We start from the raw sequence: 18,979 nt of genomic DNA on the forward strand, positions 1-18,979 counted from the left end.
TAAGAGAAAGAATTTAAATAGATCTGTGTCACCTGTGAAAGGTAAAATTCCAAACAGAAGTTTTGAGGAAAATATGACAGGGTTTCGTAATCAAGAAAAACCTTTTGAACCAAAGGCATGATCACCCTCGCAAAAAGCTAGTCGTCGAAAATACTTTTCTTGTAACAGACCGCAAATGAGTCGCTCCGAAGATGAGTAAAATGTGAAAAAACAGAAGAGCAATATTGCTACTTCTAAACTGTCTAAGTTTATGGTTTCAAATGATGAGATTCCACGGACTCAAACGGGAAATTGATGGAATTTCAAGCTATGGGTGTTAATGGACAACCTACAGCCGTCCGGGCGTGGTTTCCCATTATCAATTAATATTCTTAATGTGATATGCAGGGAACCAGGGTACCTGCAAACAACACCTGGATAGTGGATAGTGAGATGACCCGTCCTAATCCATAAGGACGAATACAATAACATATGATTACATTGCGAGGTATTTGACCTCTATATGATATATTTTACAAACATTGCATTTGTTTTAAAAGATAAACTTTCATTTCATCGAAAGTTGACAGACATGCATACCATTTCATAATATTCAACTATAAATGACCTAATCTGTCATTTACTTAATCCTAATCTTTATTGAACTCAACGACTTGAATGTAACATCTTTTGAAATATGCCATGAATGACTCCAAGTAATATCTTTAAAACGAGCAAATGCAGAGCGAAAGATCTCTTTCAATCCTGAGAATAAACATGCTTTAAAGTGTCAACCAAAAGGTTGGTGAGTTCATTAGTTTATCATCAATATTCATTTCCATCATTTTTAATAAACCACAAGATTTCATATTTCAATTTTTCATAAACATCATGCATGCATATAGCCATCTGCATAAAAATCATTCATATGGATTGAACACCTGGTAACCGACATTAACCATAATGCATAGAATATCCCCACAGACATCGACGTCTGTATAATAATAATCTCGAAGTACTAAAGCCATCCATAAATATGAATGGGGATTGTTAGGACCAATAGATATATCTTTAGGATTCGCGTCAATTAGGGGCAATTTCCCTAATTCTTAGGTTACCAGACTTGAAGGGCGATATTCGATTTCGATAATCCAACCATATAATGTAGTTTCGATTACTTGTGTATATTTCGTCAAACATTTATAAAAGCGCATGTATTCTCAGTCCTAAAAATATATATTGCAAAAGCATTTAAAAAGGGAGCAAATGAAACTCACAATACTGTATTTTGTAGAAAAAATACATATGACGGCATTGAACAAATGCAAGGTTGGCCTCGGATTCACGAACCTATATTAAGTATATGTTGTTCAAATATATGTCTAATAAGCTAAGTCAAGTCATAGTGTATCACAATCCTAATGCTCGAGATTATCATGCAAAAATCAACAAAAGTCAACTTGACCCAAAATGATTTCCAAAATCTATACATGTTTAATATATAACTTAAATATAGTCGTTTTATATATTTAAATATATTTAACAGATTTTATTAGAGTAAATAATACAAATCATTTATAAAACTTTATTTTAAAATTTATATATGATAAAAAATATACTTTTATATATATTTAAAGTAATAACAATTTATAAAGCTCACTTAATATCATAAAAAATATAGTGGTATGTATTATAAATGTAATTATATTAGGTGTGATAAAAATATCTTTGTATTTGATAAAATAATATTAATAATAATAATCAGTAAAAGTTGTATTATTTTGTGGTAATAATAATATTAATTATAATAACAATATTTATATTTACAAATGTTAATAATAATTTTGATAATTAATAATGATCTTTTATAATAATACTAATGCCATAATAATAATATTACTAATAATGATAAAAATATTATAATCATGTTAATGATAATAATAATGTTAATAATATTGTTGTTATTAATAATGCTAATAATAATAAAAATGATAATTTAAATGAAAATATAAGTTTTAAGATTTATAATGATGTTTTCTAACAAGCATGATAATTTTAATAATAACAATACTTTTTAGTATTAACTGTAATAATAATAATATTTTATAAAAATAATAATTCTATGATAATTTTTAATAATAATAATACTAAAATGATAATAATAATAATATTTAATAATAACAATGATATTTCTTTTAAAATCATAATTTTAATAAAAAATGATATTTTTAATATTAATGATACTTTTAATAATAATAACGATAAAAATAATAAAATGATAGTTTTGATAAAAATATTAATTATTTTAATAATAATAATAATAATAATAATAATAATAATAATAATAATAATAATAATAATAATAATAATAATAATAATAATAATAATAATAATAATAATAATAATGATTATTAGATAATAATAATAATGACGATAATAACGACAATAACGATAACGATAACGATAATAATAATAATAATAATAATCATTTTAACAATAATACTTAAAATTATAGATAATTCAATTGACGATATCTTTTAATCCGTTCATCGAAATCATACTCTTTCTAAATGAAAAGTTATTAATTTTTCGCGAGCTTTCCAACGACATGCATATTATATACCTTATCCTAGTAACATATGTAATAAATTCATGATTTATCATAAACCATATAACGACGAACTAAACATACATGCATGCATAATCATATATACTCGAGCACTAGTAAGTGATACACTATTAATATATAAAAGATAAGATTTGAATGCTCACGTATCAATATTGAGATTCAATATTGCAGGAAAAGTACGTAGACGCAACTGAAATGATAAACACTAGATTGACCTCACGAGCATACCCCCGAACATTACCCATAATCTCCATAGCTATAACCCATAATTTCCTTAGCTCTATCCCGCTCGGAATACTCGTTTTGAACTAACTCACTCATGACTCCGTCGTAGTATTTTATGTATAAATAATAATAATACTCTTAACTATAAGATTAATAATAATATTAATCTTAATTATAAGAATAATAATAATAATATAAATATAATTATGCTTTACAGAGAGTGTAATATGTATGTGTGTGTAAAACCGAGTGAATTCGACTGAACTTATAGCACCTCTCATTTTCTGACTCATCATGCGATCGCATGATTCTTAAAGCACACGGTCATGCGATCGCATGGCCAGTGAATCCAGCTCATAATCCACTTGATGCTCTGCCCACACTCGTATATTATTATTATATATAAATAATAATATAATCTATATAATTATTCACATATTATATTATATTTACGTGCTTAGTAAATTTGTAATTTTAGTTCCAATAACTTGGACGTTGGAAAATGGTTCATGACTAGGTTCCGGGTTTTCAAACGTTATTTCGTATGCTAAGAAAACTAGTACTTTACGTTACGCTACGTGTACCATATCAATAATTAAACTTAATCATCGATAAACTAAATTATCCAAAGCATAACCTTTGCATTTAAGTGTTGTGGTCATTTGCTTCTATAAATCATTGTCTCGCTATTTATTAAAATATATTATTTTAAATCAAACGTTTTATGACTAAGTTAATATTATATTTTATCACTTTATAAAATATAAATATATTTTTATTTAGAAATGTAACTTATCCATATTAAAAATATTTATTTAGTAATATATTATTTAATCTTTCAAATATCAAAGTATAATTTAAAACCGTTTACATAATAGAAAATATTGTACCATATAACGTTTACGTTCTAAAACTTAAATAGATATAGTTCATTTGTGTACTAGCATTTACTTTAACTTCTTAACATACTAGTTGACATGTCCAAATATTAATCGAATCAATAAGTGAGTGTTGCTATCGTTTACTTAATTAATTTAAAATCATATATATCTAATATACATAAACACGTTTTAATATACGTTGCAAGTTATTCATATATCTAACAACTAATATTGCAACTCACGTTTATTTAATCAAAGACATTTTAAATAATCAAGTTCTATTATATCGAAAAGCGTCTTCGTACATTTGAAACTAAATCAATTGATTATTATGTAATTTAGTCTTCTCCTAGCTTTTGTCTAATTCTCGTTATTTGACACTTTTGTTCCTACTTGTAAATCACTTTACCAATTATTTCGAATATCATTAAAAAGGAAAGGTTTCCTAAATCAAAGTGGACCTCTCAACTGAGACTCGTAATCATACAATGTATCTGATAAATCAATCATTTGATATCATCTTCTAATTTTATCGATAATCATATTGAAACAAATCCATTCATGTAAAGTATTATATGTTTAATACTTTGTTAATATTCTCAAGTTATAATATATATATATATATATATATATATATATATATATATATATATATATATATATATATATATATATATATATATATATATATATATATATATATATATATATATATATATATATATATATATATATATATATATATATATATATATATATAGAAATATATACAATCATATCCATTTATATAATGGTTCGTGAATCGTCGGAGTTTGGTCGAGGTTAAATGAATGCATGAACATAGTTTAAAATTTTTGAGATTCAACTTAACAAACTTTGCCTATCATGTCGGTATAATATAAAGATGAAGTTTAAATTTGGTCGAAAATTTCCGAGTTGTCACAGATAGCGGCGCTTCAAGACATATGACTGGACAGCTATCTCTTCTTTCGGATGTACACCCAATTAAAGGAGGTTATGTTGCATTTGTCGGAGATAAAGGAGGTCACATTTCAGCTCAAGGTTTATTGAAGAATGAGAAAGTTAGTTTCGACAAAGTGAACTATTGTTAAGAGCTTGCAAACAATTTGTTGTCGGTTTCAGAAATCTGTGAAAAATCTTTCAAGGTAGCATTTGATGACGAATTCAGCTACATTTTGAAGCCAGAGTTTATGATTCCTCCAGAATTGATTTTGATGAAGGCTCCTAGACAAGCTGATTTGTACATGCTAGATATGAATGTTGCTACTTCAACTGTTGAACATCATCAAGGTTTTGTTTCTAAAGCGACTGAACAAGATTCTATTACATGGCACAAACGCATGGGTCATTTAAGTTTTCGAAAAAAGAATCACCTTGTCCACAACAATCTTGTAGAAGGTGTTGATCTTCGATCTTTTCAGATTCCAGGAACATGTGTTCCGTGTAAGAAGGGTAAGCAGAGCAAGAAAGCTCATAAGCTGGTGAAGTATAATCCAATCTCTGCTCCACTTGAATTGTTACATATGGATCTTTTCGGTCCAAATCATTTTGAAAGCATTGATGGAAGTAAGCATTGTCTGGTTGTAACTGATGATTATTCAAGATTTTCTTGGGTAATGTTTTTGAAAGAGAAGTCCGATACTTTTGAGAATTCGAAAGTGCTAATAAATCGATTAGAGACAGGTTTTAATCTAAAGGTAAGAAAGATTCGTTGCGACAACGGTACAGAATTCAAGAATCAGTATCTTACAGGTTTCTGTATTGAAAAAGGTATCAATATGCAGTTCAGTTTTGCATACGCTCCTCAGATGAATGGTGTTGCTGAAAGAAAGAATAGGGTATTGATCGAGAAAACTAGAACAATGCTGGCAGATTCATCATTACCTGTTCATTTTTGGAGTGAAGCTGTTGCAAATGCATGTTACACTATGAATCGAGTTCTGACTGTTAAACGACTGGAACTTGCTATGAGTTATTGCATGGGAGAAAACCATCTTTGAAGCATCTAGAACCATTTGGTGCACCGTGTACCATCTTGAAAAGAAAACCAGGAAGTTAGTTTGATTCTAAAGTGGTTACTGGAGTATTTCTCGGGTATAGTTCTCCTAACAAGCGAGTTTTCAGCAATGAAACAAGATGTGTTGAAGAATGGTCTGAAGTTGACGTCCAAAGGAATCAAACGAAAAGTACTCCTAAAAGTCATCCTTGGATTTATAACTATGATGAGTTGATTAAATCATTAAATCTTGCTCCAGATCAGACGGAGAATTAAGTTGAGATACAAATGCTGTTTGATTTACAAAATGAACCACAAGTGTCTGCTGTAGTAACCCGTCCTAATCCATCTGGACGAAGTCTTCAACAGTTGGTCCCATTGTGAGGTTATGACCTCTATATGCCATGAACGACTCCATGTAATATGAGTAAATGCACAACGGAAGATTTCTTTCATACCTGAAAATAAACACGCTTTAAAGTGTCAACCAAAAGGTTGATGAGTTCATAAGTTTATCATAAAACAATAAAATTCATCATTTTGATAGACCACAAGATTTAAATGTTGCATGGTACAAATGGGCCCGAATCCTATACCCACATGTAATGCACATGCGATATCTTTTAAATACAGTACACCTTTCTCGTGTACGAAATAATCTTTCATAAATCTTAGTAACCGTACACATATCTCGTGCACAAAAATAACATACACATAACCTGTGTATAAAATCATTCTCTCAATACATAACATTCACTTTTCATTGCTTTCATAGCTTGGCTTGGTAACTGACCTTAACATATAATGCGCATAATAATATCCCCAAAACAGAACATCTCGTATGTATAATAATCATATAAACTTCGAAGTACTAAACACCACGCCCACTAGCCCTTCCGTCTAGTGAACATTCTGGGTGGGGGTGTTAAACCCGGTAGCTACCTTTAGGATTCGCGTCAATTAGGCGTGCACTAATTCTCAAAATTAGTGATGTTCCCTAATTCTTAGGTTACCAAGCAATAATAATCAGGGGAAAAATATTCATATCAATTGTGGTAATTATCACGTCCACATAATTCAATGGTGGCAATTATCACATCCACATAATTCATTCGAGGAATGTTTTGCTTGTGTCTATCTCGTCAATCATTTATAAAAGCATTTCATGTATTCGCAGTTCAAAATGTATTTCAAAAGCATTTAATAAAGCAGTTGTAAAAGTAGCACATGTATTCTCAGTTCCAAAAATGTAAAGAGTAAAAGGGAATCAAATGAACTCACAATACGATATTTTGTAGTAAAAATATGCATACGACGGAACTGAACAATGCAGGGTTGGCCTCGGATTCACGAACCTCAAAGAAGTAGCCCTAAAAAAATGCCCAAGTCCGGGTTTGAACCCGCAACCTCCCGCTAACCCTATAACAAACCAAACCACTCCTCCAACCTCGCCTTTCTGATTAAACTCATATTTATTTTTATATAACCCATTATCCTCTATCATTCGGCCCAATCATAAATTTGAAATATATCTCGGCCCAATCATAAATTTGAAATATATCTCGGCCCAATGGAAACCACGGTCCAACAGGCTCAAACAATCACAAGAGCCCAGCTTTAAAAAAAAATTTCAGTCGCCTTGTCTAGTTTCGAACTTGGGACCTCCCGTATAACTCAAATACCCCTAACCACTTGAGCTAATCTGTTTTTCTGTTTAGTACATGGATTAAAATTTATATAACCCTGCTAACAGTCTGTTCCACTTCTTCTTCTTGAAACCCATTTCGTGATCATCTTTCTTAACATTTCACTGTAATATGATCATCGCAAAATCATCATTTCATTATCTAAAACCGTATCATCAATCATCATCATCATGTCATAATCTTAATCATAATCATAACGCGATCATATACATCACCATCCTTATTATCTTATGATATCATTATCAAAATCATCATTAACACATCATAATCAAAACATCATTATCTTAATCATCTTAATCTATCCCTCCTTCATTTCAATCATTATCGTTCATCTAGGAAGTTACAATAATTATCCTCATCGTTCTCGCTGGTTAACCGGAATAAAACATGACCATTATTGTATTTCAAATCATTATCTTCATCGTGATTATTCACTGTAACATCATCATAACATCCTAACCCATTATCATCATCCTAACATCACAACTTTACCAACATACATGTATCATACGTATAACATCAATACATTGTAACTACCATGAATTATTATTATACTTAATATTTCATTTGATTAGATATAAAATGCAAAATCCATCAACATTTAAATATACCTTCTCGGCCCATAGACATGTTCCTATCACGACTTTTCTTTTATATTTTAAAATTCATCACGTCTTCATCTAAATACTTATTCTCTTATTTACTTATAATCGGCCCTACAACATAAAATAATCGACCATAGGGTTTACTTCATGGTAAATGTCGGCCATATGGAAGAAAAAGAAAAAGAGCTCAACCTAAAAAGCAGATGTGTAATGACCCGTAAATTTTCGTCAAATTTTAAACCAAACTCTCAATACAATTTAATATATTTTGACACGATAAACAAAAGTCTGCAATGTTGAGTCTCAAAAATATTGAACTGTTTTCTTGCATTCATGACTTTCGACCGTTCCCGACGATTCACGAACAATTGTGTGTAAATATATATAAAAATTCTATATATAAGTGATATCATTTATATTGTAATATATATAATATTTATAAATATTAAATATTAAATATATTATATAATTAGTAAATATGATATAATTAATAAATTGTAATATTAATATATTAAATTTAAATTATAAAATAAAATAATTGTTATAGTATTTTTATTACTAATATTATTATCATGAATAATATTAATATTATTATAATCAGTATTATTAATTATTAATACCATTATTATTATAATTGATAATAAAATAATAATTTTAGTCATAATTATATTTATTACTATTATGATTACTAAAAATTATTATTAGTATTTCATTATTTTATACATTTATCATTATTACTCTTATCATTATTAATGTAAATATTAGTATTATTAAATATTTTATTATTAATATTATTAGTATTTCTATTATTATTAATCAGTATTATTAATATAATTATTATTAATTGGAATTATTATTATTATTACTTCTATGATTATTAATTGTTATATAGTTTATAAATTTATAAATACAGATATAGAAAATGAATCAGTTTCATATCCATATCAACAATCAAATCTGTACAAGTCACCTTCCCTTTTTATATTTTTCTTCTTCTTCTTTTCCCTCTTTCTTTTACTTATGCAAATTATAGAATCAGTTGTACGTATCAATCATACTGTATTATAATTTTTTTCTGTCTGCAATCTGGTACAAACGATTCCAATTTGGCTCATTAATAAACAAATTCAGTACAAATCAATTGTTTCTACAAAACAAATTCCAACGAATCTAGTACTGTAATAATATCTCATATACATTCAATATAAATGTCGATGACAAGAATCACAAATACAGATAACTGAAATTTGTTACACGTCGAGATCAATTCACATTACAAAACAAAATTTTGTTACCTATCGATATTAAACAATCAAATATATATATTTTATCTGTACCCGATTGATTCTTCTGTCGATCCAATCCAAGCTACGAAATAATCTGTAATCGAATATTATGCTGTATATATCATACGAATCTGTTACACTTCACTTTCTGCTTTATATATTTTTGTTTGTTCTTCTTGGCTCGAATATATCTATCAAACTCTTCACTGATATAAAACAACCCATCACTCCTGTAAAACCAACAAACAAACCCACTATGATCACATTATCATCTATACAATATTTTTTTCTTCTTTGTCGTGAAAACAACAAAACAATTTCACCACATCAACCGCCGTGAATCAACCATCTTTCTTTAACGAAAGACACCACCTCTAGCATCTACCGTCACCTAGACCTTCCACCACAGAGATCACTACTGCACCATTTGAGCACCCCACCATCTTGAATCATAAATCAACTGCCACCCTTGCCACCTTAAACTATCACAACTATCACCTAGACCACCCGACTATCTCTATTGAAACCACCTCTCTATAATCACCGTGAACCACCTCCATTGCCACCATCATGCTTATTCGTTTTACTGTTGCTGTGTTGCCAACAACCTGCTACAGCATTTACTCGTTTTCTGTTTAGATATCAAACTGATGTTGCGTTGTTTAGAGATACCAAGTATCAAATATATTCACATATATATTTATATTATGGAGATCAATTTATGAAATTACCGAGAAGAAAGGAGAACACGTCTTCTTTATATACAATAACATAATAAAGGTAAAGATGGGATCCACCATTAGTGAATGATTGATGGCACGATATCGAATACTGTTTAACAAATTGGTAAGGTTTAATATTCGAATTTATAAAAAAAAAAAGAGAGAGAAAACTTAATGGTGGCCGACATGTTGGTGGAATGATTATTTATTGAGGGCCCAAATTCGATTTCCACAAATTGAAACAATTTTTTTTCTTGACTATTATATTACTCCAAATTATGGCGGATCATTTGATTTCGATGCCATAAAGTTCCATTATTAGACTTAAGTATAAATAAAGATGATGAATAAGTGGAATATGGTGATGGGATAATGGGATCAAGAGGGGACCAATTCTTTTTGCTTGTGGTCGATTAACAAAGGATACAAGGAGAGTATTTTCCTTTGTTTATTTATTTAATTCAAGTTGCTAAACATAAGACCTAAATTGATACTTAAGATTATTAATGATAATAAAGAGGATCGTAATATGTTAATGGCAGGAGATGATTAAGATAGTAAATTAAGAATATGATACATAGATGATGTTGTATAAGATGATGAAGAAGGAACACGATAATGATGATGATTACCAATCTATTGCTTTTCCTTTTTTTCTCTGGCTCCACCGTTACAACCAATCAAAGTATTATCACCATTATTAGTAACTGCGTTTTAAAATAAAAGGAGAAAGAAAACAACGGTGGACTGTTATAATCTGGATGCATATTGAGTTGTGTAAAGTGATTGTTGTTATTGGGCCTGCATTGTTCAGTTCCGTCGTATGCATATTTTTACTACAAAATATCGTATTGTGAGTTCATTTGATTCTCTTTTACTCTTTACATTTTTGGGACTGAGAATACATGTGCTACTTTTACAACTGCTTTATTAAATGCTTTTGAAATACATTTTGAACTGCGAATACATGAAATGCTTTTATAAATGATTGACGAGATAGTCACAAGCAAAACATTCCTCGAATGAATTACGTGGATGTGATAATTGCCACCATTGAATTATGTGGACGTGATAATTACCACAATTGATATGAATATTTTTCCCCTGATTATTATTGCTTGGTAACCTAAGAATTAGGGAACATCACTAATTTTGAGAATTAGTGCACGCCTAATTGACGCGAATCCTAAAGGTAGCTACCGGGTTTAACACCCCCACCCAGAATGTTCACTAGACGGAAGGGCTAGTGGGCGTGGTGTTTAGTACTTCGAAGTTTATATGATTATTATACATACGAGATGTTCTGTTTTGGGGATATTATTATGCGCATTATATGTTAAGGTCGGTTACCAAGCCAAGCTATGAAAGCAATGAAAAGTGAATGTTATGTATTGAGAGAATGATTTTATACACAGGTTATGTGTATGTTATTTTTGTGCACGAGATATGTGTACGGTTACTAAGATTTATGAAAGATGATTTGGTACACGAGAATGGTGTACTATATTTAAAAGATATCGCAGGTACATTACAGGTGGGTATAGGATTCGGGCCCATTTGTACCATGCAACATTTAAATCTTGTGGTCTATCAAAATGATGAATTTTATTGTTTTATGATAAACTTATGAACTCACCAACCTTTTGGTTGACACTTTAAAGCATGTTTATTCTCAGGTATGAAAGAAATCTTCCGTTGTGCATTTGCTCATATTACATGGAGTCGTTCATGGCATATAGAGGTCAGAACCTCGCAATGGGACTAACTGTTGAAGACTTTGTCCAGATGGATTTGGACTGGTCACTACAGGTGGCATCAGAGCTGGTATAACGCCGTCCATGTATGGCGGGTTAGTCGTAAAGGAGGTTCTCACAGTGTTACCTGTGACGAAGCATTGACTCTTACTCCTTGTGATCCCTTACGAGGGTTGACAGTAGCCGAGAGGCAGGCCCTAAAATCAGTATCTGAGGTACACTCAGTGGTCACCAGGTTGTTAGCTGGGAAGGCAATGGGTGGGACGGTGGTTGTCCCCACTGTAACTACAGGTGGTATCAGAACGGTGGTCGTTGCGAACCAGGTCTTACATTAGTGTGTCTAACTGATAGTTGTTTAGATGCATTAGTGAGTCTGGACTTCGACCATGTCTGCATGTCAAAAGTTTTGCTTATCATTTCGTGTCGAAAATTACCTACTTATCATTCTTAGGGAATCACTTGCTTATCATTCTTAGTCTAGACACATCTTACTGCATTGATTGCATGAAAAGTGTATAGACAAAATTCATATCTTAGCGTATATGCTAATTCATATCTTAGCGTATCTGTTACTGTAAACTTTGCCTGACATATTTCGAAAATTCCTCCGTAATCTACGGGATCTTCTATACTATATATAGGTATTCTATGTAATTAGAATATCATCCAATATCTGAAAATTATTCCATATCGAAAACCCTTTATCTAACCGTACAAGACGGAACTCGCAACTAGTTCAAATTCCTCGAAATCCGACAGCTATTCCGATATGGATTTCTACTCGAGCTCCGAAAGCAGTATAACTGGAATCAATCAACTAATCAGCCATCATCAATTCTGAATGAATTAGGGATGGGTTCGTAGTCGACTTAATCAACGGAGAAGAGAAGAAGGCTATCCTTCCACCAATCGAATTCACCTCTTGACGATGAACCTGAAGCGCTCACTGGCGAACCAATCCGAAACACCATTTTCACCCTCATTTCTCGAGTATCTCGTCATGATTATATACTATCTCAAATTCTAAACCTTATTCATTCTCTTGTTCAAACCGCCAATCATCCCGGAGTTATAGAAGAAGTCAACGAGCTTCGCGCTCGAGTAGTGGATTTGGACAATATGGTACAAAACTTACCAGCTTCAGCAACATCACCAGCACCAACAGCACCACCAACATCCACACTAGTACCACCAAAAACCTAAGTTTCAACATCACACACCTCAATATCACAATCTATACCTCGAGCATAATCTTTGATCTACATCTTGTTCTACATCGATTATTTTCGTTCTACATATCGTTCTACATTATTTATCTTCATTTTACATGACGATTATATAATCTCTAATGTTTTAGAGATTATGTATTATAGTTCTAACGGCAAATCAAATGAGTATAATATTATATTGACTCATTAAATCCATGATTACATCTGAAGAAAATATATATGTAAGTATATTTTCATAAAGATTGTAATTAAAAATTCTTTTGTACACACTATTAATGGTGAAAATATTTTAACGGGTAGGTAACACTCGAGGAATATTTAGATTTCACATTAATGTGTTACACTGTACATTCTTCAATTCAGATTCAGCAGTCATTAAAAATACTGCTCAAATCCGCACATATACGTATCCGTTCACCAAAGAACAACTATTTTCATTCAAATATAATTTCATATTCAGATTTTGACCGATCAAAAATCCAAGTCAAGATTTAATAGAAGACATCACTTTTAGATTCCTACATCTTTCAAAGCCATACCTTGAATTCAAAACTGTGCCAGATCCATTGGCGTATTATGACCGAAAATAACTTTACAATACCTTTCCAAAATTAGCCAATTTTGTCACAGCTCCAGCAAATCAACTTCGACTTTCATTCAGATTAGCCTTATTATAACTTTGATATATAAGTTTGCCTTTCGTCATTGTTACCGAAGAACCGTTTATATCTCATCACATTAGCAGTAAACTTACTGGTAACTTCATTGATCTTTGACTTTTCGAAAAATCATTATATTTTTCGAAACCCCATCATGTGCCCATCTGCATTTTGTGACGATAGTTGTCATACCAAAAAGCTTCAATCATTATTTTGAATCTCGCAGCGTTTCTACATCAACAGTTATATGTATACATATAACATGTATCTTTTAGAATTACGATCTTCCATTCTGAAATTCTGAATAAGCACCCCAATTTACGAATCAATTCTCGGCGTATTAAAAGAACTGATAAAACAGCAAAAACTATTGATGACTGTAACAGTCAAAAGTTTGATGATAAAGAATCGTAAGTTGGAAAAGCTCGAAAAAAGATAGAATTCTTCTTTCCTCATTATAAATGTCTTCAATATTCCTTGATATCATTATATTTTCCTTCATTATAAATATCCTCAACAATCCTGAAGGAATCCTTATATCATTCACATTTGTAAATTATCTTCGCTCTTATTCAATCCTTAGTATATCCTATCAAAAACTGTTTTGATTTCTAATCTCAGTGAAACCCTGAATTTTTAAATCCTTTGATACTTTTGAAATGTCCCGTTCTTATTGATTAAAAACGTTCCATATTAATTGATTTCGTTGCGAGGTTTTGACCTCTATATGAGACGTTTTTCAAAGACTGCATTCATTTTTAAAACAAACCATAACCTTTATTTCATAAATAAAGGTTTAAAAAGCTTTACGTAGATTATCAAATAATGATAATCTAAAATATCCTGTTTACACATGACCATTACATAATGGTTTACAATACAAATATGTTACATCGAAATCAGTTTCTTGAATGCAGTTTTTACACAATATCATACAAACATGGATTCCAAATCTTGTCCTTATTTTAGTATGCAACAGCGGAAGCTCTTAGTATTCACCTGAGAATAAACATGCTTTAAACGTCAACAAAAATGTTGGTGAGTTATAGGTTTAACCTATATATATCAAATCGTAACAATAGACCACAAGATTTCATATTTCAATACACATCCCATACATAGAGATAAAAAATCATTCATATGGTGAACACCTAGTAACCGACATTAACAAGATGCATATATATAAGAATATCCCCATCATTCTGGGACACCCTTCGGATATGATATAAATTTCGAAGTACTAAAGCATCCGGTACTTTGGATGGGGTTTGTTAGGCCCAATAGATCTATCTTTAGGATTCGCATCAATTAGGGTGTCTGTTCCCTAATTCTTAGATTACCAGACTTAATAAAAGGGGCATATTCGATTTCGATAATTCAACCATAGAATGTAGTTTCACGTACTTGTGTCTATTTTGTAAATCATTTATAAAACCTGCATGTATTCTCATCCCAAAAATATTAGATTTTAAAAGTGGGACTGTAACTCACTTTCACAGATTTTTACTTCGTCGGGAAGTAAGACTTGGCCACTGGTTGATTCACGAACCTATAACAATATATACATATATATCAAAGTATGTTCAAAATATATTTACAACACTTTTAATATATTTTGATGTTTTAAGTTTATTAAGTCAGCTGTCCTCGTTAGTAACCTACAACTAGTTGTCCACAGTTAGATGTACAGAAATAAATCGATAAATATTATCTTGAATCAATCCATGACCCAGTGTATACGTATCTCAGTATTGATCACAACTCAAACTATATATATTTTGGAATCAACCTCAACCCTGTATAGCTAACTCCAACATTCACATATAGAGTGTCTATGGTTGTTCCGAAATATATATAGATGTGTCGACATGATAGGTCGAAACATTGTATACGTGTCTATGGTATCTCAAGATTACATAATATACAATACAAGTTGATTAAGTTATGGTTGGAATAGATTTGTTACCAATTTTTCACGTAGCTAAAATGAGAAAAATTATCCAATCTTGTTTTACCCATAACTTCTTCATTTTAAATCCGTTTTGAGTGAATCAAATTGCTATGGTTTCATATTGAACTCTATTTTATGAATCTAAAAAGAAAAATTATAGGTTTATAGTCGGAAAAATAAGTTACAATTCGTTTTTGTAAAGGTAGTCATTTCAGTCGAAAGAACGACGTCTAGATGTCCATTTTAGAAAACATACTTCCACTTTGAGTTTAACCATAATTTTTGGATATAGTTTCATGTTCATAATAAAAATAATTTTCCCAGAATAAAAACTTTTAAATCAAAGTTTATCATAGTTTTTAATTAACTAACCCAAAACAGCCCGCGGTGTTACTACGACGGCGTAAATCCGGTTTTACGGTGTTTTTCGTGTTTCCAGGTTTTAAATCATTAAGTTAGCATATCATATAGATATAGAACATGTGTTTAGTTGATTTTAAAAGTCAAGTTAGAAGGATTGACTTTTATTTGCGAACAAGTTTAGAATTAACTAAACTATGTTCTAGTGATTACAAGTTTAAACCTTCGAATAAGATAGCTTTATATGTATGAATCGAATGATGTTATGAACATCATTACTACCTCAAGTTCCTTGGATAAACCTACTGGAAATGAGAAAAATAGATCTAGCTTCAAAGGATCCTTGGATGGCTTGAAAGTTCTTGAAGCAGAATCATGACACGAAAACAATTTCAAGTAAGATTTCCACTCGAAATAAGATTGTTATAGTTATAGAAATTGAATTAAAGTTTGAATATGATTATTACCTTGTATTAGAAAGATAACCTACTGTAATTAAAAAAGGTTTCTTGATCTTGGATGATTACTTGGAATGGATTTAGAAAACTTGGAAGTAAACTTGCAATCTTGGAAGTATTCTTGATTTTATGAAACTAGAACTTTTGGAATTTATGAAGAACACTTAGAACTTGAAGATAGAACTTGAGAGAGATCAATTATATGAAGAAAATTGAAGAATGAAAGTGTTTGTAGGTGTTTTTGGTCGTTGGTGTATGGATTAGATATAAAGGATATGTAATTTTGTTTTCATGTAAATAAGTCATGAATGATTACTCATATTTTTGTAATTTTATGAGATATTTCATGCTAGTTGCCAAATGATGGTTCCTACATGTGTTAGGTGACTCACATGGGATGCTAAGAGCTGATCATTAGAGTGTATATACCAATAGTACATACATCTAAAAGCTGTGTATTGTACGAGTACGAATACGGGTGCATACGAGTAGAATTGTTGATGAAACTGAACGAGGATGTAATTGTAAGCATTTTTGTTAAGTAGAAGTATTTTGATAAGTGTCTTGAAGTCTTTAAAAAGTGTATGAATACATATTAAAACACTACATGTATATACATTTTAACTGAGTCGTTAAGTCATCGTTAGTCGTTACATGTAAATGTTGTTTTGAAACCTTTAGGTTAACGATCTTGTTGAATGTTGTTAACCCATTGTTTATTATAACAAATGAGATGTTAAATTGTTATATTATCATGATATTATGATATATAATATATCTTAGTATGATATATATACAGTTAAATGTCGTTACAACGATAATCGTTACATATATGTCTCGTTTCGAAATCATTAAGTTAGTAGTCTTATTTTTACATATGTATTTCATTGTTAATACACTTAATAATATATTTACTTATCCTTTAACATAATTAACCAAGTGTATCAATATCTTAATATGATTCATATGTACCTAGTAAGACGTTGTTATAACGATAATCGTTATATATATCGTTTTCGAGTTTCTTAAATTAATAGTCTCATTTTTATGTATATAACTCATTGTTAAAATACCTAATGAGATACATACTTAAAATAAAATCATGTTAACTATATATATAACCATATATATGTCATCGTATAGTTTTTACAAGTTTTAACGTTCGTGAATCACCGGTCAACTTGGGTGGTCAATTGTCTATATGAAATCTATTTCAATTAATCAAGTCTTAACAAGTTTGATTGCTTAACATGTTGGAAACACTTAATCATGTAAATAAAAATTTCATTTACTATATATATAAACATGGAAAAGTTCGGGTCACTACAACTTTAGAGTAATATTTGAATGAAAGCATGAGTTAAGGTAATATAATGACACTTGATCAACGTGATTATATTATAGTAAGTCATGCTGAGTTTCTAAATGGAACGTGATGATGGTAATACTTGATCAACATTACCATCACCATGAACCGTGTTACTTGACTTGTATTCATCACGAACCATGTTACTTGATTCAAATTCATAATGAAACCGAACTCGACCCAATAAGGGCATTCATAAAACTACCTACGTATCATTCTCGAATAAATCTTTAATCTTATCATTTTCTTCGATGAAACATTCGTAGACAACTAAAATCTTTCAATTAAGAATCTAAGTTCAATTTCTGGTACTCAAACATTCTCCATTTCAATTCCAACTATCATCACTCAAATGTCGGGACGAAATTTCTTTAACGGGTAGGTACTGTAATGACCCGTAAATGTTTGTCAAATTTTAAACCAAACTCTTGATACAATTTAATATATTTTTACACGGTAAACAAAAGTCTGTAATGTGGAGTCTCGAAAATTTTGAACTGTTTTCTTGCAATCATGACTTTCGACCGTTCCCGACGATTCACGAACAATTGTGTGTAAATATATATATAAATTCTATATATAAGTGATATCATTTATATTATAATATATATAATATTTATAAATATTAAATATTACATATATTATATAATTAGTAAATATGATATAATTAATAAATTGTAATATTAATATATTAAATTTAAATTATAAAATAAAATAATTGTTATAGTATTTTTATTACTAATATTATTATCATGAATAATATTAATATTATTATAATCAGTATTATTAATTATTAATACCATTATTATTATAATTGATAATAAAATAATAATTTTAGTCATAATTATATTTATTACTATTATGATTACTAAAAATTATTATTAGTATTTCATTATTTTATACATTTATCATTATTACTTTTATCATTATTAATGTAAATATCAGTATTATTAAGTATTTTATTATTAATATTATTAGTATTTCTATTATTATTAATCAGTATTATTAATATAATTATTATTAATTGGAATTATTATTATTATTACTTCTATGATTATTAATTGTTATATAGTTTATAAATTTATAAATACAGATATAGACAATGAATCAGTTTCATATCCATATCAACAATCAAATCTGTACAAGTCACCA

The sequence above is a fragment of the Rutidosis leptorrhynchoides genome, chromosome 1 (assembly GCF_046630445.1).
Source record: "Rutidosis leptorrhynchoides isolate AG116_Rl617_1_P2 chromosome 1, CSIRO_AGI_Rlap_v1, whole genome shotgun sequence".
Taxonomy (NCBI): Eukaryota; Viridiplantae; Streptophyta; class Magnoliopsida; order Asterales; family Asteraceae; genus Rutidosis; species Rutidosis leptorrhynchoides.